At 39.9% G+C, this 23048-nt stretch overlaps 1 long non-coding RNA gene across 1 annotated transcript; it reads left to right on the top strand.

The window, feature by feature from the left end:
- Positions 1-9674: 9674 nt before the first annotated feature.
- Positions 9675-22349, top strand: LOC110294251. Its single transcript, XR_002377930.1, has 3 exons — positions 9675-9926; positions 13462-13501; positions 22074-22349. It is a non-coding gene; the product is annotated as an uncharacterized LOC110294251 (long non-coding RNA).
- The last annotated feature ends 699 nt before the right edge of the window (positions 22350-23048 follow it).

The raw sequence follows: 23048 nt of genomic DNA, 5'->3' as shown, positions 1-23048 counted from the left end.
ATAAAATAAAAACCAATAATTTTCTTTAAAAGTCAAACTGAAGCACACACTAGACAAAAAGAACAGCAGCCATGATAGGCTCTTCCATGCCCCAAGTTCTATTTCCAGTGATTGACTGGTCTCTACGGGACCCTCTTTAACCCATACATGTGACAAATGCTATTTATTATCATCTCTATTATAGTGATGGGGAGAAGAAAAATACCTCTTCCAAGATATGCATCAAAAAAAAAAAAGATAGAACCAGTGTAAATCATCAGTGGATGGCTCTCAGCTCCTGCACTCTCAAAATACCTAAGCTAGACCTAAAATTCCAAAACTCTAGGTACAGGCTAGAGTCACATATCCTGTGTCGGGTTCAGGATTATCCATCTGCCAGGTGTACATCATAAGAAAGCAAGGTTAAACCTGGGGTCTAAACAGGAGAAGCTAGTTCTAACAAGAATAATGTAGGAAAGCAGTCTCCTTTTCTAAGGCTCATACATTCAGCTTCTTAGTGTATGCATGCAAGTAAATACAAAGAGTATTTCAGACTTAACAAGAAGATCGTATTGTTCTCTGGAAAAAAGGATAGTCTTTCTGCATTCTTTCATTTACAGAAAAAAAAAAGGAAAAGGAAAAATCAGACCACTTTAAGACACTGAGTATGCACAAGCTAAATCTGTAGTTCACTTTCGAAGCTATTGCATCAAGTGGGCTTTTGCAAAACACTTAGCTGAGAGAAGGAGCAAACACACAAATATCAATATACACTCATATACTCTTGGATGGTTCCTCATGTGGCTCTGTACTCCCAACCATTGTCTCGAGTATGCACTTTTCATTGACTTCACAGAGTGAATTGTAAGTGAGTTGTCTTCTTGGAAGAAGGAGAGGGAAAAGGCTAGAAGGAGATGCTTGGCTAACAAAAGAAGGAATAGGAAATTAAAAATGAGACGTGCAGAAACCATGCTACCCAGAGGAAGCCACCAGGGAACGGAAGCCACGGGATCTTCAGATGGGTCAAGGCTGCTTCCTTTCAGAGGGTGGCATGCTCTATAATCTGACGAGACGAATATGTTCGTTCTTATCCATAAGCGCCTGCTAAACTATTGAGGACCAAATGATCCATGTGAACATAGAAATCTCCTAGACTTAAGCTGAAGAGCCTTGGGGCGGGAAGCTGTGCAGCTCACCTCACTGTGCAGACCAGAGAGAGACCTTTTGTGAGTTATGGGTGCTCAAAAGGGACATGGTGACTTTCCATTGATCCACATGTGTAATTCTGATGGTGTATCGTGAAAGGGCCTCTATTAAAAAGGAAATGAGAAATTTGTAGAGAGGAAGCCCTCAAGAATCACTTTTAAAATGTGATATAAATAAAATAACAAAATAAAATGCTCCGACAGGAGACAGATTCCCATGCCATCTTTCCGACTTGGTTTCTTGTCTAAGGAAAATCCAACAGTAGCCCCCTGGTGCTTGGATAGTTGAGAGTCAGGAAGAAGGACATCCCGCAGCTGCAGCTCATACCGGAGAGAAAGGGGCCTTTGAAAGCCAGTGAGATGAGGAACATACATTAGACCAAATGATAGCATTTAGATCAAGTAAAGACTGAATAGAATTAATGGCCCATATCCCTACTTCTGAAGGGATTACTGATTCTTTAATTGACTGGCCAGAGTGTTAACCTTTCTTTATGTCTGTCATGGGTACAGTCTGATGTTCAGTTTGCCACCTCAGTGTGCTTGTGAAAGGTTTTGGTATAAAGAAAATGCAGAATTTTCAATCTGATAGAAGAGTTAGTAATTCTCTATGATTTTTCTTGCTGTTTTTATCATATTTTTTTTCCTGGTAGACTCTTTAACCATGCTAAACTTACTGTAATTACTGTAATAATCTGTATATCCCTGGTATTCCTAGTCTGCCTTAGAGACAGTGATTTGGGTTCAGGCGTCATTGTTTTTAATCATAATAAGTTCAATCATATTTGTTTAAAACCAACAAATTTTGATGAAATTCAAAAACACATCTTTAAATTTCTTTATGATGGGTGAGTTATTAACTACAGCTCCCTTCAGGCTACATTTTAAGATATCCTAATTAAAACAAATGTATATTAAACCCTTCAGAAGTATCTCAGAATACTTAAAGATGAGGCTTATTAAGTGCCATGTTAGCAACAACATTTTAATTATATTTTATTTTATTCTATATATTGTTGTATTTTAGCAAGTAATGGTAGTTTAAAATAATGTTGTATTGATTTTTGTGGGTTTGAGCAGCTCTTTAGTCCATCACTAAGATCACTCAGTAATTCTTATTTGCTAAGCTACTTAACAAATAGTTTGCAAAGCCACTTCCTGTGAAACAGTATCTCCTGCAAACCAAGAAGCCTGGTGTGTTATCCCAGGCTCACCCTCACATCTCCATGCAATGCTATACCCAGTAATGCACACAACTAGGGTCTACAAGAATTTAGTGAGCAAGGGAGAAGGAAGAAACATAGAGAGACACAGGCTTCTGAGGAGGGTTTTGAAAGAAATGTTTCAGTGAGAGTTCCACCCATTTAACTGCCTTTCTAGACTAGGAGGGTAGTAGGTGCTTTATTAAAAGCAGAAGTTTGGATAACAGAAAATTTCAATATGATATGATACCTTTCAATATGATACCTTAGAGGAAAAAAATCACTCTGACGGCATCATGCTTTCTATGTCCAGGTCATCAACCTCGGATGATCCTGGGGACTGCCCCTCTTTCCAGGGGAGGAAACGACACCCATTTTGTTTCTCATCTCATCTATGAATAGCATCTTCTGCCCTGAAAAAAAAATCTATGTGATCAAGATGTATTTAAATATGAATGTCCTTGAACTGTCAGTCTCTCAGCCCAACCAGAAGAATCCAAAATAAATTAACCAGGAATCACATATGCAAGCATTTATGGGCAAGTGCATTTTTTTCTTTAAAAATTATACATAAATCATCACCTGCTTCTCTCTCACTATGAGACCAATAAATGATTTGGCTATGGTAATCCAAGTTTTGCTTTATTATTTTAAGCAAAATGACAAAGCAATTTGGGTAATGCAGTCATTTTTTTGTATCAGTGTTGGTACACAAGGGTCCCTCTTTCCTCTTGAGAGTCTGTAGCCTCCTTTATACAATATTTCCTTTGCAATATCTATTCTTCCCTGATATGAATGCACCCTGTATTCGCCTTTGTCTCTGTTTAAAATATAATTTGTGTGTGGACGACCCAGCAAGCGTGAGGGATCAATCGCCAGTGTTCTTCTTATTTAAATCTGCCAGTGGCAGAATTAAGTCATTTCTGAAGGTTCATTGAAGACAGTCATTTCGTTAAAGAAGTTAGGCTAAGAGAAAGGGGGCAACAGCTCATGATGGGACGATAGCACATGATCTCAGCAGGAAGTTCCAGGGTGGAATTGTTCTCATAGGAAACAGCTGCTGGAGAGACTCATTTGTCTGTCTCCCCATTCATGCTCAAAGGCATGCCAGCTGAGGAGATGATCGAAAGCCGTTAGAAGAAGAAAAATGGGATTTAGTTCACGTCTTTTCCCCTCGCCATAAGGATACTCAGTGGTGCCTAGTAGGATTTTACAGCCATAGGCAAATGAACAAATCCCTGAGAGCATTTGAAGAAGGTGGACTTTCCTTGTGGATATATCCATGCTTGTGGGTTGAGGGGGGTCACAGATGGAGATGCGCATGTGCAAGAAGCAACACTCTCCGGATGTGCTCTGGGAACCCTTGCTTGGCATCCTTCTGCAGTGTTCTTTGATTCACTGTTGTTTGATAGTTTTCAAATTATCCTTTTAAAAGGTAAGTGCATTTGATGGCTTTAAAAAAAAATACTGTGTTTTCAGTTCCTTCAGATATAGGACTTTTAGGGGGAAAGATGGCGTAACATGTTGATCATTTGTGAAACCTCTGCAGCTTGCAGGCAGGTGATGGAAACGGTCCCTCTCCTGAGCTCATATCCAGGACCTTAGCCAATAAAAACGCATGTGCGATAAAATTATAGGTAAGTATTCTAAGCCCACTAAACTTAATACTACCAAGACAGATCGGCTTGTCCTATTTATTTTCTTCGATGAGTTGTGATCTGAAGAATTCACATGTCAACAGCACACAAACTGTGAATAGCACTTCACCTGTTAGTGTAATTTGAGAACAGAGCATCAAGTAATTCTCATAACCTGTGGCACAGACAGACCAGAATCGCCTGCCATGGTCCCATAGAAGCAAAGGGGCTTGAGTGGATGGCTGTCAACAAGTAGGGGTAAGTACATTTCTTTATTCACTTGGAAAGTTCCAGAGGGCTTTCTGGATCGGTGCAAAGAAGCCAAAATTGGCTCCCTGACATGTTCTGCGAGATCCCAAATGTTTTGAGGACTCGTGTTGAAGTGAGTTGAAATGCATTCTATCACAAAAATGTACATGAAACATTTGTTTCCCGTCAGTTTCCAAACACCCTTGTTCATCTGAGTAGAGAGAAATAAATGTGGGACCCTTTAATGTTCCTGGCTGCATACATAAGAATATGTATGAGAAGAAACCTGAACTAGATCACATGTGAGAGAAATTGAAATGTTAACGAGCCAGGAGGAAACTTGTTCCAGATAGGAAATAATAAGACTAACACAACAGAAATAGAGAACTAAAAGCCAGTGGTAGGAACCTGCTCTAAAGAGTCAGGCATGAGAGCAAGGTGGAACCTGGGGTTGGGGAGCTGCTCCAGATCCGGGTTTTAAATGGTAAGTATTCATCCTACCTATTATTAGCTGTGTCTTCTGGGAGTTTTCAACAGCACTCTACAAACATATGAATTTGAGATAGAAAGTCATCCACACATTATTAAATATTACATGTGGCAGTCTATTCGTTCCATACAGCCCTGAGCACCCATGAGTTTGGCACCTAGCTATGCATTCAACCACAGGCCAAAAGTACAGATTTTAAAAACTGGACTGGACCTATTTCTAACACATACAGATGTTTGTTGTCGTCATTCCATAAATGACACATGATGTACATATTTACCTAGTACTTATATGAGCTGTGATAAACAATCCAGAAATTATATAAAGTATATTGAAAGACAAGCATAGATTTTATGTAAATATAATAGAGCTTTATATCATGAGTTTGAACATTCTTGGATTGGGTTATGTGCAGGGAGTCCTGGATCCAACCCCTGGGGAAAAGAGAGAGATGGCTATCCAGTGTACTGTTTACTAAAATTTGGTAAAACACAGGAGTAACTCCAGGTCACTCTAGCTTTTAAGGATTTCCTATAACTAGAAAGGAGATATAATTTGATAAGCCTCTAGTATCTATTAGTATCTATCTTGATATTCTAACTACATTTTTTCTCCTATTGTTCTCTGAATTAAGAGAATTTAAGGCACTATTATATTCAAAGAGTGAGTGCCATGGTATCCAGAACAAGGACAGGATTATTATTATTATTACTATTACTACTATCAGTCACTTTACATCCTGATCACTGCCCCACTGCTCTATCCCCGTCCCACAATTCCCCCCACCAATCCCTTGTCCTCTTCTCCTCTGAGAGAGTGGAGGCCCTCCCTCGGTACCTCCAGATCCTGGTAGATCAAGTATTTGCTGGGCTAGGTGTATCCTCTCGCAATAAGGCCAGACAAGGCAGACTGGCTACAAGAAATTATGCCAGCTACAGAAAGGCAACAGGCTCAGAGACAGCCACTCTAGGAGTTCAGGACCCACATGAAGACCAAGCTGCACATCTGCTATATATGACCTGGGAGGCCTAGGTCCAGCCCATGTATGTTCTTTGGTTGGTGGTTCAGTCTCTGACAGACCCAAGGGTCCAGGTTAATTGATTCTGTTGGTCTTCTTTTAGAGTTTCTATCCCCTTTGGGACTGCAATTCTTCCTCCTATTCTTTTGTAAGAGTCCCTGTTATGTTTTGTATATGCTTGGCCCAGGGAGTAACACTATTAGAAGATATGTCCCTAGGCTGGAGAGATGGATCAGTGGTTAAGAGCACTGACTGCTCTTCCAGACGTCATAAGTTCAATTCCTAGCAGCCACATGATGGCTCACAGTCATATGTAATGGGATGCCCTCTTCTGGAGTGTCTGAAGATAGCTACAGTGTACTCACATATAATAAATAAATAAATCTTAAAAAAAAAAAAAAGAATGAAGATGAGGAGGAGGGGAAGGAGAAGAAGGAGGAGGAAGAGAAGAAGAAGGAGGAGGAGAAGGAGGAAGAAGAAGAAGAAGAAGAAGAAGAAGAAGAAGAAGAAGAAGAAGAAGAAGAAGAAGATGAAGAAGATGAAGAAGAAGAGGAGGAGGAGGAGGAGGAGGAGGAAGAAGAAATAGCCTGTTGGAGGAGGTGTGGCCTTATTGGAATAGGTGTGTCACTGTGGGTGTGGACTTTAAGACCCTCATCCTAGCTGCCTGGAAGCGAGTATTCTGCTAGCAGCTTTCAGATAAAGATGTAAAACTCTCAGCTCCTCCTGCACCATGCCTATCTGGAGGCTGCCATATTGCTGCCTTGATGATAATGGACTGAACTTCTGAACCTGTAAGATAGCTCTAATTAAATGTTCTTAATATAGTTGCGTTGGCCATGGCTTCTGTTCACAGCAGTAAAACCCTAAGACCAGAAATTGGTAACAGCATAGTTTGGTATTCCTGTGACAACCTGACTATGTTTTGGGGAGGACTGTGGAAGGACTTTTGAACTTTGGGTGTTAAGAGCTCTTTAGGATATTCTGTAGGAGCTTGAAAGAATGTTGAGAACAGTGAAAATGATGGAGGCCTGGCTTGTGAAATTTCTGAGGGAAGATTAAAAACTCTGTTCAGGGCTGTTGCGGTTTTGGTTGTGAAGATTCTGTGGTTCTGGTTAGCTGGGCCTGAAGAATCAGCTGTGATTAACATGAGATCAGAACTACTAAAGTGAAAACTTTGTATTACTGGGGCTGTTGATGCTGGTTACCTGGAGCTAAGAAATTAGTGGTGGTTACGAAGAGACCAGCATTCTTGAAATGAAATCTTCTGGGAAGTGTTTTCTGAGAGCACAAAGAATCTGTGTTCCAGAGATAGCCAAGGTTGTACCTCATGCTGCAGCTGGACTTGGTAATGTTTATGAGTCACCCAGGTGGTACTGATTTTGAAGGCATGAGGGGTCATGAAGAACAGCGGAGGCTTGGCACTGTGAAAGGCCATGGAAGGCCATTGCAACAAAAGTGCAGCCTCAGTTCCAGTTGATGGCCCAGGACTCAAGGGAGGTTTGGCACCATGAAGAGAGATTATGAAAGGCTATTGGTGAAGCCTAGTTGCAGTGGAAGACCCAGTGCATTAGATATGCCAGTACCATGGGATGATCTTCAAGAACAGCAGCAGCAGTGGAGTAGATCAAATTGAGCTTAGAGTGCTACAGAGGGCAGAACTGGAGAAGTGACTGCAGCCCATTGAAGAAGCCCAGAAGATCAAGAGTGAATCCCTGACATTGAGTTTGAGTTTGAGTTTGACTGTGACTGTGCCCTGGTATTTTTCCCTCTTGAAGTAAGAAAGTATTTTAGAGTAGTCCACACTTAAGAGATTTGAATTGTAAAAAGACTGAATTTTAAAAGGTACTGGATGCTTAAAAGGAATTGAAATTGTTTAAAGACTTATTTGTTTTATGTATGTAAGTACACTGTCACTGTAAGAGGGAATTGGATCCCATTATAGATGCTTGTGAGACACTATGTTAGGAATTGAACTCTGGTTAAAGCTTTAATATGTAAAGACTGTCAGACTTTTAAAGTTATTTAGAACCCGAGGATCAATAAGAAAGTAAGGGTTGAGACTTAATAGTGATGTGGTTTGTGTGTCAAGTTGACAAGGGGTCATGTTATACTGGCTGGTTTTGTGTGTCAATTTGACACAAGTTGGAGTTATCACAGAGAAAGGAGCCTCCCTTGAGGAAATGCCTCCATGAGATCTAGCTATATGTCATTTTCTCAATTAGTGGCCAAGGTGGGAGGGTCCAGCCCTTTGTAGGTAGTGCCATCTCTGGCCTGGTAGTACTAGGTTCTATAAGAAAGGGCAAGCCAATATGTATCAAAAGATGGCCTAGTAGGCCATCACTGGAAAGAGAGGCCCATTGGACACACAAACTTTATATGCCCCAGTACAGGGGAACGCCAAGGCCAAAAGGTGGGAATGGGTGGATAGGGGAGTGGGGGGGGGAGGGTATGGGGACTTTTGGGATAGCATTGGAAATGTAATTGAGGAAAATATGTAATAAAAAAAATATAAAAAAAAAAAAGAAAAAGAAAGGGCAAGCCAGGTTATTGGTTGGGCATTCTCTTACTCTCTGCTCCATCCCTCATCTCTGTATTTCTTATACACAGAATAACGTTTGAGTCAAAAATTTTGTGGGTGTGTTACTGTCCCTATCACTCCACTGGGGTTCTTGCTTGGATAAAGGGAGTGGCTTCTTCATGTTCCATATACCCAATGCTGTGAGTCACCGCTTAGTCACCTCCATTGATTCTTGAGCACCTCTTGTCATGTCCCCTACCTCCATACCCCCTTAAGTTGCAGATTTCCATTCACTTCTAGAGCCATCTGCCCATCCCTCACGCCCTTCCCCACACCTGATCCTGAACCTCCACATTCCCCTTCCCATCCCGACTCCCTCCCTTTCTACTCCCTCCATCTGCCTCTTGTGACTATTTTATTTTCCCTTCTAAGTGAGACCGATTCATCCTCACTTGTGCTTTGCTTCTTGTTTAGCTTCTTTGGGTCTGTGGAGTGTAGCTTGGGTATCCTGTATTTTATGACTAATATCCACTTATAAGTGAATATTTACCATGCATCTCATTTTGAGACTGAATTACCTCACTCAGGATGATATTCTCAAGTTCCATCCATTTGCCTGAAAAATTCATGATATCTTTGTTTTTGATAGCTGAATACCATTACACTGGGTGTAGACCACATTTTCTTTATCCATTCTTTAGTCGAGGGACATCTAGGTTGTTTCCAGTTTCTGGTTATTACAAATAAAGCTGCTATGAACATTGTTGATTAAGTGTCCCTATGGTATAGTGGGGCAGCTTTTGGGTATGTGCCCAGGAGTGGTATAGCTGGGTCTTGAGGTAGAACTATTTTAAGTTTTCTGAGAAGTCACAATTAGATTTCCAAACTGATTGTACAAGTTTACACTACCAACAGCAATAGAGGAGTATTCCCCTTGCTCCACATCCTGGTGCTATCTCTTGAGTGTTTGTTGTTGTTGTTTGTTTGTTTGTTTGTTTTATCATAGCCATTCTGACCAGAGTAAAATGGAATCTCAGCTTTGTTTTGATTCATATTTCCCTGTTGAAGAAAGACTATGAACATTCATTTAATGACTTCTTGGCCATTTGAGATTCCTCTGTTGAGAATTATCTGTTTATCTCAGAACCTCATTATTTAAACTGGGTTCATTTTGTTGTTGTTGTCGAAGTTCTTATGTTCTTTATATATTTTGTATATTAGCCATCTGTCAAATGTAGGATTGGGGAAGATCCTTTCCTAATATGTAAGCTGATGTTTTTTCCTATTGACAGTGTCCTTTGCCTTACAGAAGTTTTCAGTTTCGTGAGGTTCCATTTTTCAATTGTTGATCTTAGAGCAAGAGCCATTAGTGTTCTGTTGAGGAAGTTGTCTCCTATACCAAGGGGTTCAAGGCTATTTGCCCCTTTCTGTTATAGTAGGTTTAGAGTATCTGGCTTTCCATTAAGGTCATTGATCCATTTACTTGAGTTTTTTTGAAGAGTGATAGATATGGATCTATTTGTATTCTACATGCAGAAATCCGGTTAGACCAGCACGATTTGTTGAAGATACTTTCTTTATTCCATTGTATGGTTTTGGCTTCTTTGTCAAAGATCAAGTAGCCATAGGTATGTGGGTTTATTTCCGATTCTTCAATTAGATCCCCTTGATCAACCTGTGTGTTCCTATACAAATACCATGCAGTTTTTATGACTATTGCTCTGTTAGTACAGCTCAAGGTCAGGGATAGTGATACTGACAGAAATTCTTTTTATAACTCAGGGTAATTTTAGCTGTCCTGGGTTTTTTGTTATTCCATAAGAAGTGGAGAATTGTGCTGTCAAGGTCTGTAAAGAATTGTGTTGGAATTCTGATGGGAATTGCATTGAATCTATAACTTGCTTTTGGTAAGATGGCCATTTTCACTATGTTAATTGTACAGCTCCATGAGCATGGGAGATTTTTCCATCTTCTGATATCTTCCTCAGTTTCTTTATTGAGAAACTTGAAATTCTTGTCATACAGATCTTTCACTTGTTTGGTTAGAGTTACACCAATATATTTTATTTTATTTGTGACTATAGTAAAGGGTGTTATTACCCTAATTTCTTAATCTGCCCTTTTATTGTTTGGATAAAGGAGTACTATTAATTTTGTTTTTATTTAATTGTATATCTAGCCTCTTTGTTGAAGATGTTTATCAGCTATAGGACATCTCTGGCAGAAGTTTTGGAGTTGCTTATATATACTATCATATCATCCACAAGTAGCTATACATTGACCTCTTCTTTTCTAATTTGTATCTCCTTGATCTTCGTTAGTTGTCTTATTGCTCAACTTAGAACAATTTTTCAATTTTGTGGAGTATAGGCTTTTGAAGTAAGACCTAATGATTCTTTGAATTTCCTCATTGTATGTTGTTCTGACTCCTTTTTAATTTCTGATTTTATTTATTAGGATACTGTCTCTGTGTCTTGTGGTTAGTTTGGCTAAGCGTTTGTCTATCTTGTTGATTTTCTCAAAGAACCAGCTCTTGGTTTAGTTGCTTCTTTGTATTTTTTTCATTGTTTATAATTGATTGGTTTCAGCCCTGGTTTTTATTGTTTCCTGCCTTCTATTCATCTTATGTGTGCTTGCTTCTTTCTTTTCTATAGCTTTCAGGTGTAGTTTTAAATTGCTGGTATGAGAACTTTCTAATTTCTATATGGAGGCACTTAATGCTATGAACTTTCCTCTTGGCACTGCTTTCATCATGTTCCATGAATTTGGGTATATTATGCCTTCATTTTCATTGATCTCTAGAAAGTCTTTAATCTCTTTCTTTTTTCTTTACTGACCCAGAGATCACTGAGTAGAGAGTTATTTAGTTTCCATGAGTGTGTAGTCTTTCTAGTGTTTCTGTTGTTGTTGAAGTCCACCAAAAATCCATGTTGGTCAGATAAGATACAAGGCTTATTTCAAGTTTCTTGTATCTGTTAAGGCTTCTTTTGTGACTATGTGGTCAATTTTAGAGAAAGTTCCATGAGGTTCTGAGAAGAAGGTATAATCTTTTGTGTTAGAAGTATGTCATTATTTCTCTGTTTAATTTTTGTCTGAATGACCTGTCAATTGAGGAGATTGGGGTGTTAAAGACTCCCATGCTTAATGTGGGATTCAATTTCTGATGTAAGTTTTAGCAATGTTTCTTTTACAAATGTGAGTGCCATAGTGTTTGGGGCATTGATGTTCAGAATTGAGATATAATCTTGGTGGAATTTTCCTTTGATGCATATGAAGTATCCTTCCCTGTATCTCTTGATTAATTTTGGTTGAAAGTCTATTTTATTAGATATTAGAATGGCTACTTCAGCTTGCTTCTTAGGTCTGTTTGCTTAGAAAACTTTGTCTAGTCCTTTACCCTGATGTAATGTATATCTTTATTGCTGAAGTGTGTTTCTTGTATGCAGCAGAATGACTGATACTTTTTTCATAGCCATTCTGTAGCCTGTATCTTTTTAGTTGGGAATTGAGTCCATTGATGTTGAGAGATACTAGCAACCAGCGATTGTTATTTTTCATTAATTTGATGGTGCTGGTGGGGTGGTGGTGTTGTGTGTGTGCGCTTTCCTTATTTTGTTGCTACAGATTTACTTGTTTCCTGTTTTCTTGAAGGTAGCTACCCTACAAAAGGTTTGAGTTTTCCTGTTTTCTGTAGGACTGGATTTGTGGATCAATATTGTTTGAATTTTGATTTGTCTTTAAATATCTTGTTTTCTCCATGTATGGTGATTTAGAGTTTTGCTGGGAGTAGTAGTTTAGGTTGGCATCTAGATTTTTAGAGGTTGTAAGACATTTGTCCATGCCCTTCTGGCGTTTAGAGTCTTTGGGTTTAATTCTCACAAGTCTTCCTCTGGAACTTATTTGCCCTTTTGCCCATGCCAATTTAAATATATTTTTCTTCATTCTGTAGATTTTGTGTTTCGATTATTATGTGCTGGGAGGATTTTCTTTTCTGGTCCAGTTTAATTTGTGCTCTGTAAGCTTTCTGAATGTTGATAGACATCTCTTTCTTTGGATTGGGAAAGTTTTCTTCTATGATTTTTTTTTTTGAAAATATTTTCTGGTTCTTGGAACTGGGACTCTTCATCTTCTTCCATTTCTTAGGTTAGGTCTTTTCATGGTATCCCACATTTCCTGAATGATTTGTGTCAGGAATTTTTTTTTTTTTTAGAGTTAACATTTCCTTGATTGATGTATCAATTTCTTCTATAGTAACTTCTATGCCTGTTGGTGGTGCTTGCATCTGTTCTTGTTCTTTTCCCTAGGTTTCCCATTTCCAGGATTCCCTCAGTTTGTGTTTATTGATTATAATTCCATTTTCATGTCTTGAACAGTTTTATTTTCTTCACCTGTTTAATTATATTTTCCTGTATATCCTTGTGATTTATTTGTTTCTTCTTTAAAGACTTTTACCTATTTGATTGTGTTTTCTTGTATTTCTTTAAGGGATTTATTCCTTTCCTCTTCAAAAGCCTCTATCATCTTTATAATATTGCATTTAAGGTCATATTCTTGTGATTCAGTTGTGTTAGGATACCCATGGCCTGCTATAGTAGGGCAGCTGTGCTCTAAAGGTGTACTCTTGCCCTGGCTTTTGTTGATTGTGCTCTTTTGAGGGACTTTAGCCATCTGGACAGCTGTAGTCCCTGGATGTTCCTGTTGTAGTAGGTATTGGGAGAGGGGTTAACCTCAATGATCTTGGTGTAGCAGGACTCTGATGGGTATCCTTGGGCTGTATGGTTACAGATCAGTAGGTCTGTTTGATGAAGGTGGTCCAGTAGGTGTTTGATGAGATGGTAGAATAATGCAGGTCCCATTGGATAGCAGGTGGCTCAGGGCAATTGGGATACCCCAGATGACTCGGGGGGCAGGGAAGATGGATGGGAGAAAGGAATCTAACCTGTATGATTTTGGATCTGCAGTTATGATAAATGAGAGCACAAGGTGCTGGGATAGTCAGGTTTCTACTATTATTAAGCCATATTACCATTCTTTCCTATCAAAGCCAGAGCCTTAGATCTATTTCTCATATTAGTGCCTGAACATTCAAAGCGTCATAAGATATTCTTTTGTGAAAGAAAATGTTCAAAAGACTTCATCATGCCTCCTCAAATTGATTTCCAGCTAAAACCTGAACTCTTGGTCAAAGTTTGCCATAGCAAAGGTAAGGAGGCAACTACAGAAGTCCAATGATAATGTGCACAAGAAGGATTTTTTAAAAACTAGCGAGAGCAGATTTCAATTGGAAATGTTTGAGTATGAAGCCAAAAATATGAGTGTCTAGCCTCCCAAAGTTAACCTATTAGCCTGTGATAGCAGAATACCCCTAACATGCAGTTAGAAGTCTTCTCACTATAACAGAATTTACATGTATGAAATCTACACAGTGAACACAGAAATATAGAGAAATAAAGATTTATGCAGGGGAGACACATGGGAGCCCAACAAGGACCAAATTACAGATATCATCAAAACTGAACTTGGTGAACCAATGAGATGTATTGGGGTTAGTTACAGGAATATGGGTGAGGCATTACTTACAGTCGCAGAAATGATTCAAAGACAGCAGTATCATCAAAGCTCACCCCAGCATGGGTGACAGCTTACAAGACTTAGAATGCCAGAGCCCACTGCACAGCTGCATGCAGCTCAGGAGGTCAGAGAGTTCTTCCCAGATAGTTTGCTTGATTTGAGCCTCTTCAAGGCAGCGGGGCTGATCCCTGCTTCTCTCAGTCTCCTCGGATTTGATCTCTGCTTTTTCCAGGAGTCTGGGCTTATTTGAGAATGATTCTCTGCTCTCTCCATTGTATATGAATTCTCAGCGGGGGGTGGGGACATGTGGGGGGGTGGGGGGGGGATGAACCTGGTCAGTTTCAGGGACTTTCTGAAGCTATTTGAATTGTTAACTTTCTTTCTTAAAGAGCTTCCCCAAATTTGCATTTTCCTGATGGCTAAGAATGTTGAACATCTAAGTGTTTCTTGTCCATTTGAGTGTTTTCCATTTTAAACCCCATTTTAAAGTTGGATTGTTTTCTTCATATTTTGATTTTTGAGTTCTCTAGGATATTAGCCTCTATCAGATAAGCAGTTGGTAAGAACGCTCCCATTTCTGTGGGCTGATTTTGTCCAAATGATGATATCCTTTGTCCTTCAGAAGCTTCTCAGTGTCAGGAAATTCCACTCATTCATTCTTGATCTTGGTGCCTGTGTTCATAGACTTTTCAGAAAGTCTATTCCTGTTCCAACGAGTTCAAGGCTATTCCCTACTTTCTCTTCTATCACCTTCAGTGTATCTGGTTTTAATTTATACAGAGTTGAGCTTTGTTCAAGGTGATAAGTAATTTTCTTTTTAATACTAATAGGAGTTTAAAGCTAAGGCTTTGTCTTGTGCCTTGAAGATAAACTTTTGGCGTGAACATCTGGTCAACACTAACTTTGAAGACTCTTAGAGATCGCATGCCCAGCAATCACACTTTGGCATTAGCTTTGGGAGTTCCAGGGGTAGAATGCTGTAGTTTGGATCTTGGATGTTCCCCCCAAAAGACTAAATGATGAAGGCTTGCTCCCCAGCCTGTGGCACTATCAGGAAATGCTGGGCCCTTTAAGATCTTGACCCCAAAGAGGTCAGACTGTTTGGTGGTATTTCTGAAATTCCTGTAGAATGAGCTCATTCCATAGACACCATAGATCTACACCTTACCTAATTTTGGAAGTTTACAGACATTGTTTCTTAAAGGATATTTTCAGTGTCACTGCCTTCTCCTTCCTTGGATGACAGAGATTTTAGGTGTCGTATGTCCTATACTCCCAAGCCTGTGGCCATTTCCATGGTGATTTTATTCTCCTCACTGCTGTTGGCCCATCCTCAAATGCAGTGGCATTGCTGCCTTCAGTACTTTGTAATACTGAGCACATTCTGTGAGGGGACGCTTTCTTGTTTTTCATATGTGTATGTGTATACTCTGTGTGTGTGTGTGTGTGTGTGTGTGTGTGTGTGTAGTGTGTATTTGTGTGTATAGTGTATGCATGTGTGTTTGTGTGACAAGTATGTGTGTTTGTATGTATATAGTGTGTGTGTTGGTGTCTGTGTATGTATAGTGTATGTTTGTGTCTGTATAGTGTGTGCTTAGTATCCAGGTGTATAGTATGTGCGTGTGTGTAGAGTATGTGTTTGTGTGTATGTGTAGTGTATGTGTGTAGTGTATGTGTGTGGTGTGCATATAGTGTGTGTTTGTGTGTATATCATGTGTGTCTTTGTATGTATAGTGTGTGTCTATATAGTGTATGTTTGTGTGTGTAGAGTGTGTGTGTAGTGTGTGTGTTTGTGTGTGTGTGTGTGCAATCTTTTGTCAAACGTTACTTGTAACTTTTCCTAGAACTGTTTGTGTGACAGTTTTAGAAGCCTGAGAGTTAACTAACACTTAGTTCCTTCTTGTTTTCACCTCTGTGCTGACTTTCTGTTCTTTTTGTGAAGTGCAGCTTTTTCTTATTAGTTGGACATTTGAGATATTTCCTTAGGACACCCTACATACCATTTACTTTTCTGGTTCTAGGAGTTGCTCTAGTAGGGACTAAACCTGGGATTTATGCATGCTAGGTGATTCCTCCGACTTTTGCCTCTGTGCTCAGCTGGTTTTGGGAGAAATGTCTTGCTTTCAGGAAGGTTCATTTCTTACAGTCTCCCTGCCTCAGCTTCCTGGGAGCTTGCAGGGCAGAACTGCACCACCTGGCCCAACTAATTAATGTTGTGTTGTGTTTTGTTTTACTCTGATGAGGCTAGAATTGAGCACAGGTTCTCACATTGACTCAAAGTTACCTGATTACAGGATTGTGTATGGGGAAAGTCAACCCCACCTGGCTCTCTAGCATTTTCCCTTTGAATTCGGTACACTGCAGTGTGGCTTCTTTCTCTCTCTGTTGGGGTGTGTGTGTGTGTGTGTGTGTGTGTGTGTGTGTGTGTGTGTGTGTGTGTGTATGTGTGTGTGTGTCAAGATGCATATTGATATCAGATGTATGTAGGGTAGATTATTGCCAAAAAGTTCTCCATTTTTTCAGCTTTGTGCGTCGAAGCAGTCTATTCTGAAAGGGCTGCTTGTATGTTTGTTTGGAAGCTGGGCATCAATGGATCTGAATGAGACGATGAGAGTTCAGTAGCATCTCACCCAAGCTGTGTGGGAGACAAAGATAAACCAGGCCATTTGCAATACCTCACTCCTTGGATGTTAGAAACCCTCGAAAGCTCACCTTTGTCTCTACATGCTTCAAAGCCTTTGCTGCTGCATTGTATCCACAATATCATTAGGGATTTTAGACACTTGGGAGCAATGGAGCCAATGTCTCCTTAGCAACCTGACCTCTCCCATTCCTGTGTCTCCATGGATTTTACTTCTATACCTTCTCGCCTTTACTTCCTTCCCAGAACAGGGTTTCTCTGGTGCACTTTTAACCTTCCAAGGATGTTCCTATCTTGGTGTCCTTTCAGTGCTAGGTCAACTTTCCTATAGCTATTCTCTAAAAATGTCTCTCTCCATGTCCCAATCTCTATATAAATAAATTCCACTCATAACACTATTCTCACCAACTCTGACCTTAAATTCTGACTTTTAATAACTTGGCCTCACTGGCTCCATTGTCAGTACCACGGCCATGCATACTCTTATTAATCCATTACTTGTTTTAATCCAGGATCAACGATGATCAGATTATGTTTCTTTTATCCCTACTATTAATTTGAAAGAGTAATAAATGAAACAGAAGATTCCTTTTCCATATTTGAATGAAAAACCTGAAAAGTTGGGAGTGTAACTGAGCTCCTGAAGACCAGCTTCTAAGAGGAAAGTTAAAGCATTGCCTGGCACTGATGGAGACTGGAATGCTGCCTGCACTCCCACCTTAGAGACGCTGGCCTTCTGATGGGACAGACACAATCTGAGTACTTTCTACATGTTCCAATAGTTGCACCATTGTTTGCAACTGTAGAACAGTCAATGTCACCTTGTCACTTGGATAGGGAAAGTCAGTATGGATTTGTACCCATGGCTGGTATCCTAAGCTCTGAGGAAACTGATGTCCTGGGAAACTTCACATCGTTTCTCTGGCATACATTCGACTGTTCAGTGTCAACACTCAAGGCCCTAAGTGGGACATAATCTTCATTATTTGATAATTATATTCGAATTTCCAAAGTGGTCCCCTTATTTGTTTCCTGGGACTCTCTTTGGAAACTTGTGTGATAATTAGTTGATCAGCCTACCTTTCAGCATCAAGTGGTATTTCATCTTAATCTAAGATGTCTTTAATAAGAAGGTATCAGTGATGTGATAATTCAATTTGAAAGCCTTCAGAGACTTCTTTACATTATATTTGTCATACAAAAGTGGGAGCTACTCAAGTGGAATATGAATATCTCTGTTTAGTCATATTTAGCTGTGCTACAAAGCTATGAACTAAAGACATAACTTTGCTAGACATATTTATAGTGTGTAAAAAAGTAGGTAATGTTTATTTATATAATAATATTATTATTGCATGCCACAAATCCCATGATATATTTTAAAGTAGAGGAATAGGAACTCCAAAAGCATAGTTATTTAACTCAGTGCTTATGAAAGTACAGAAATCAAGCCATTTGCCAAAGAGCACCTCCATTTCTGCAGATTTTTAAGTGGGCTTCTTCCCCACTGTTGAAGTATTCAGGGTGGGGAGTGAGACATTTAGATAGATAGATGATAGACAAAAAGATGATCAATAAATACAGATAGATGATTGATAGATAGTTGGATAGATAGATGACAGATAGATAGATGATAGATAGATAGAATGAATAGATTGGAAGTCAGGCAGAGAAGAGAGAGAGGAGGAAGAGAAAAAATTAATTTAAGTTTTTTCTACTACTTATGCAACAAAGAGGAAGTTTTTAATTGTATGTAAGCATACAATTTAAATGTCAGTTCTAACCTTGGACACTTGCAATGTTCCTCTTGCTCTTGGTGGTGCAGATTGGATGTTCTGGTTTTGTTTGATTTGATTTCCTGTTTTGAGTTAGGGTCTCATCATGTACATAGGGAAAACTAGAAGCCATCATCCCCTCCCCTGTCAGTCTCCCCAATTCTGGAGTCAACAGGAAACATTTGCCGTCACACCGAGCATTTAACTTTCTTTTAATGACCAACTAAATCTATCAAGCTTTTTGATACTCCATGAAAATCATCGCTGAATCAACTCAACTTCCTTGTTAGACTAGCCAGGAGGAGCAGGGATAAATTGACCTTACAGACTCTCATGGCACTATCCACTCATCCTTCTCATTCAGGAATGCAGTGCTAGAAGGCCTTTCATGCCCCCTCTGTCCTCACCCCTGCTTAGTTTATCCTACAAGGACCACTGAGATGTCATCCTGCACTTCACTCCCAGCCAATCCTCAGTCACCCAGCAAGCTGGTCTGTGGAGATACTGGCTGACTGATGGATACTAAGGAAAGGAGCCTCCTCTCTAGCAGCTGCATTTTCTCTTGAAAAATGTTTATGTGGAATGATATTCTTTCATCACTATAACTTTTGCCATGTATCTAAGCCATTTCCTTGATTTCTGCTGTCCACCCACCTATGGACAAGTTCAATTTCCTTGAATTTGTTATTTGCAAAGTACTCTCTCCAGTCCAAGGAAAGTCAGGATCCCAGGGCCTGACACATACCACAAGAAAGAACTGTGCATGTAGCTGTAGTTGGCTACTCTGCTTTGGCTCCTGGTGGGTCTCATGCCTACACCTGCCCAGGAGCTAATTGGATTCTTGAATGAAAGACACACACACACACACACACACACACACACACACAGAGGTCATTTCATTTTTGGCATGCAATGACTAACTCGAAGGCTGGGCACTCCTAAACCTTCTGCTGCTGCCCCAGTCCCAATCTGTGAAGTGGTCAGTGGCCACTTATCCAAATTCTTACATGGCTGGTGGGCTTTTATTTCAACAGCTCTTACATCCATTCCTTCTCCCCAGTCATGGCAATTCTCTATCTTCCTTTCTCCCAGTTCCTTTTCTGGGTGAAACTAAAGATTCTGCCCCTCTCTCTCCACCCAGGCATTGGCTCTTTATCAGTGGATCAAAAACCAATGGGACAAGGACCTTCAGCATTTGGGCACGCAGATTCCGATTACTTCAAAGCATCAGGACCAACCCCCAACATTTTCTCTCATTCCTTGTTTCTTTTGTTCTCTTTGTATCTCATACTGACCTTTTTGTAATAATTCCCAATCATGTTCTCAAAAGACAAAGCTATGCCCACATCTACCACTCTGAGGCATCTCCCCCTTGTTTATTACATGGTTGTGCCACTGAATAAAACCTTGAAGTTATGAATGGGATAGCAGAGACTTGTACTTCTTCCAAATGGTTGGGTTAAACTGGCTGTGCTGTTGAGTTGTATTATTACTAATGATGATAGTGGTAATGTTCCCAGAAGTGGATCAATGCCCTGCTTGCATGTATCTGGAAGGTGGCTTTCTGAACAATGTCCTTTAGACAGAGAGAAAGAGACACCCAGCTGACCACCACGGAAGGCACCTGGGTAGTTGCTTCCCACTTCCAGTTTTTATTCAAGTGATGCCAATGTATACCTTAATGTTCTTTCTCTTCTCTGATAATATTTACGATCTCTAACATTCATTTATCACTTTCTAATGGTTCAATGACCACTTTTGATCCCTTTATGACATTTTTATTTATTTCCTGTGTGTATGTGTGTGTTTGTGTGTATGTGTGCATGTATGTATTTATATGTTCATGCTTGAATGTGCATCAGGGGAAGTCAGAGGGTGATGTATGGGAGGCAGTTCAGTTCTTCCACCTTGTAAATTCTGGAAATGAACTCAGGTTCTCAAATTTGGTAGCAGGAGCCTTTACTGGCTGAGCAATGTCAGTGGTGTCTTCATTATGGATCTTTCATTAGGTCATGTCCCATACATTTTCTCCTACTGTTTCACTCTGGCTCTAACTTTCTCTTATGTGGTAGCTGCTCTCTCTTGTACTTCCTATAGATATCTTCATACACTCAGATGACTTCCTTTGTACTCATGACTTGAACAGGGTCTTCACATTAGAAATTATTTAATAACGTTTGACTTTCTTCACCACAAAAGAACCATTGCTATGATCTGGCCCTGTGACAAGTGCTTTTTGAATATTGAGTAACCCTCCTTGTGTTACTTAATTTGTTAAAACGTATGGAAGAGGTGTTTTCCTCCATCACATACATGGCATAACTAAAGGTTGACCTGTTAAGTTTCTCAACATGATATAGCCACAGCATATATAATTTGGAAATCCGAAGACCATCCCAAATCTACATCCAAAACTTAAAATTTAAAATCTAAAATCTAAAAGCTCACCTTCTTGAGTCCTGGGATGGTGACACAAATGGAAATTCTATATCTACATTCATGTACAGATCACAGGGTGTCTAAAAATACTACATAAAATGGCCTGACTCCACATTACAGAACTTCATGAAGCTAATAAATCCCTTGATTAATGATGGTCTCAGTTTTAAGATGTATGTGCAAGTGTTTTACTATTTACATGTAAATACTCTAAACTCTAGAATGAAAAACCAGTAATGAAACACTCCGGATCCAGCTATTTGAGATAAGGAGTTTTCATCACAACTCACAAGTGACTTGGACCAAACTGAAGTGTGTAGCTCCTGCCTGCTATGCTGTCTGATTGATAAGGATAAAAGAAACCTGCCGGGTGCATTCTCTCCCAGAAGGAGCTAGCCTCTGCATTGTGGCTTTCCATCCCATGACCCTGCAAGGAATAGGAAAGACAAATTATGACTGACAGAACGAACCAGTGTCTCAAGGAGTCGGAACAATTCTCGATTCCTGGAGTTACAGGACAGTGTTTGTGTTTCAGCTTGGTGTTTGAGGGACTGTGGAAAAAAATGCAGGTGGCTCTCCTTTTATGATGTTTAATTCAGCAGGTGGAAGGGTTCTCAGTTCAAAATGCTGCTAAGGCCTTGTGCTCTGCAGAGCTGGCTGTGGAGGGAACTGAAATATCCATCCCTTCCCATGGCACCCTGCTTCTTTTATTCATCAGCTGAGGCTGGCACTGCCCTGCTCGTGAACTTGTCCCTGTAGTGACACCAAAGCTCTCTCAAGTGCCAGGGAAACACATCCAAGAGAATTAATTGCATTAAGCAATATTTTCCTTTGTCCCATCATCTCCCACATGTCCATCCTCCAGTTTCTGTTGGATAGGCACATTAAAGAGGCTTATGGAACTTATTAAGCCACAAACATCCCAGTTCATTCCAGTTACATATTATGAACACGTTTTGTTTCAAATACATCTTGTATTGCTCTCAGGCTGTGGGTAGGTATTTATTCCTTCAGCTTTCATTATATTCTGTTTCCTTCATCTGGGTGCCACTGTCATTTGATTGAACATACTGTGTTTTCTTGATGCCTGTTGCTTAATGAGAAGTGAATTGGTCCTTCAACAATTACCTACTAGAGGGACCAACCACAGTCAGAGATGTTCTGAAGACTTTTAAATGCTAGTAAAATTAAACCAATTGATAACTCGTTGTCTGTCGTTTACTCTTAGGTTATTAAGTAATTGAAACTAAGTGAAATATGATTGTGCCATTTTTTGGTGATTGAGAGTATCACGCACTAACACCTCACCACTTCCCCATTGTTTCATCATGGTTTCCTTTGTTTTGTAGTCCTGGCTGGACCGTGCAGCCGGACAGGACAGAAGGCCCTGGTTTGCTGAGAGTTGCCCTCTTCCCTTCATCCACAGACTTACTCCATCATGCAGCCATGTGAGGCTGCCGTGGCTTGCCTTTCACATTTCCTGCATTCTCTGGTGATAGGGGATTTGTTGACATTTTTCTACAAACCCCGTTGCTATTATGAATCAGAAACAGATTTCAAGCTCCAGCACTCTCAGAGTTAAGCTGCATTGAAAAGGAGGAAAAAAAATAAATGGAAAAAACTTCAAGATTTAAAGTAAGAAGTGATTTGAAAGAATGAATCAGTGTGGTCCCCCCTTCCCCACTCCCTGAAACACAATCTTTTAAATGCATCACACAGCACAGTTACAACAGGAGATGGTATCCTTTCAGAAATTTCTAGAACCATGTTCCTTCGGTGCTTTCTGATGTACTAATTATGATACTAGCTAGTGAGTCTCTTGCTAGTGGTTGTCACCATCATTTTCGTGCAGTTACTTATGCAGTAAAGAAATCCCTTGAACAGAAGAAAACCTTAAAAATTCTTCTCATTTTTATGTTCTTAAGCCAAAGTGAACCCAGTTATTTAGAATTCCTTTGTCTGTGTCTGTAACTAGCTTCACAGGCCTGGAGGATGAAATGTTCTTTCTAGTAGTACCCTCATTCATGGTCAGTTACACTCTTAACTGATGGTATTCTTCAATAAGAGAAAGATCTATCTGCAAGGGTCTTGTACAAACACACGCTGTGTAGGCACCACAGTCAATGCAGAGGCTAAGCAAAGCCCTTTAGTTTCATCCACCAGGACAGACATGGATAAACTGCATGAGTTTATGTCATGTGTGCTGCACATACACACACACACACACACACACACATCCCATCCATGCCCCTCCTGATTGGCTTAGCCTATTTCTGCTACTGAGTCCAAGGCTATTTTCAGACTTGTCCAAACGTTGAGTTTTT

This window comes from Mus caroli, chromosome 1 (genome assembly GCF_900094665.2).
Source record: "Mus caroli chromosome 1, CAROLI_EIJ_v1.1, whole genome shotgun sequence".
NCBI classification, from domain to species: domain Eukaryota; kingdom Metazoa; phylum Chordata; class Mammalia; order Rodentia; family Muridae; genus Mus; species Mus caroli.
Note: the sequence above shows the minus strand (reverse complement) of the source record. Positions and strands in the feature narration are given on the sequence as shown.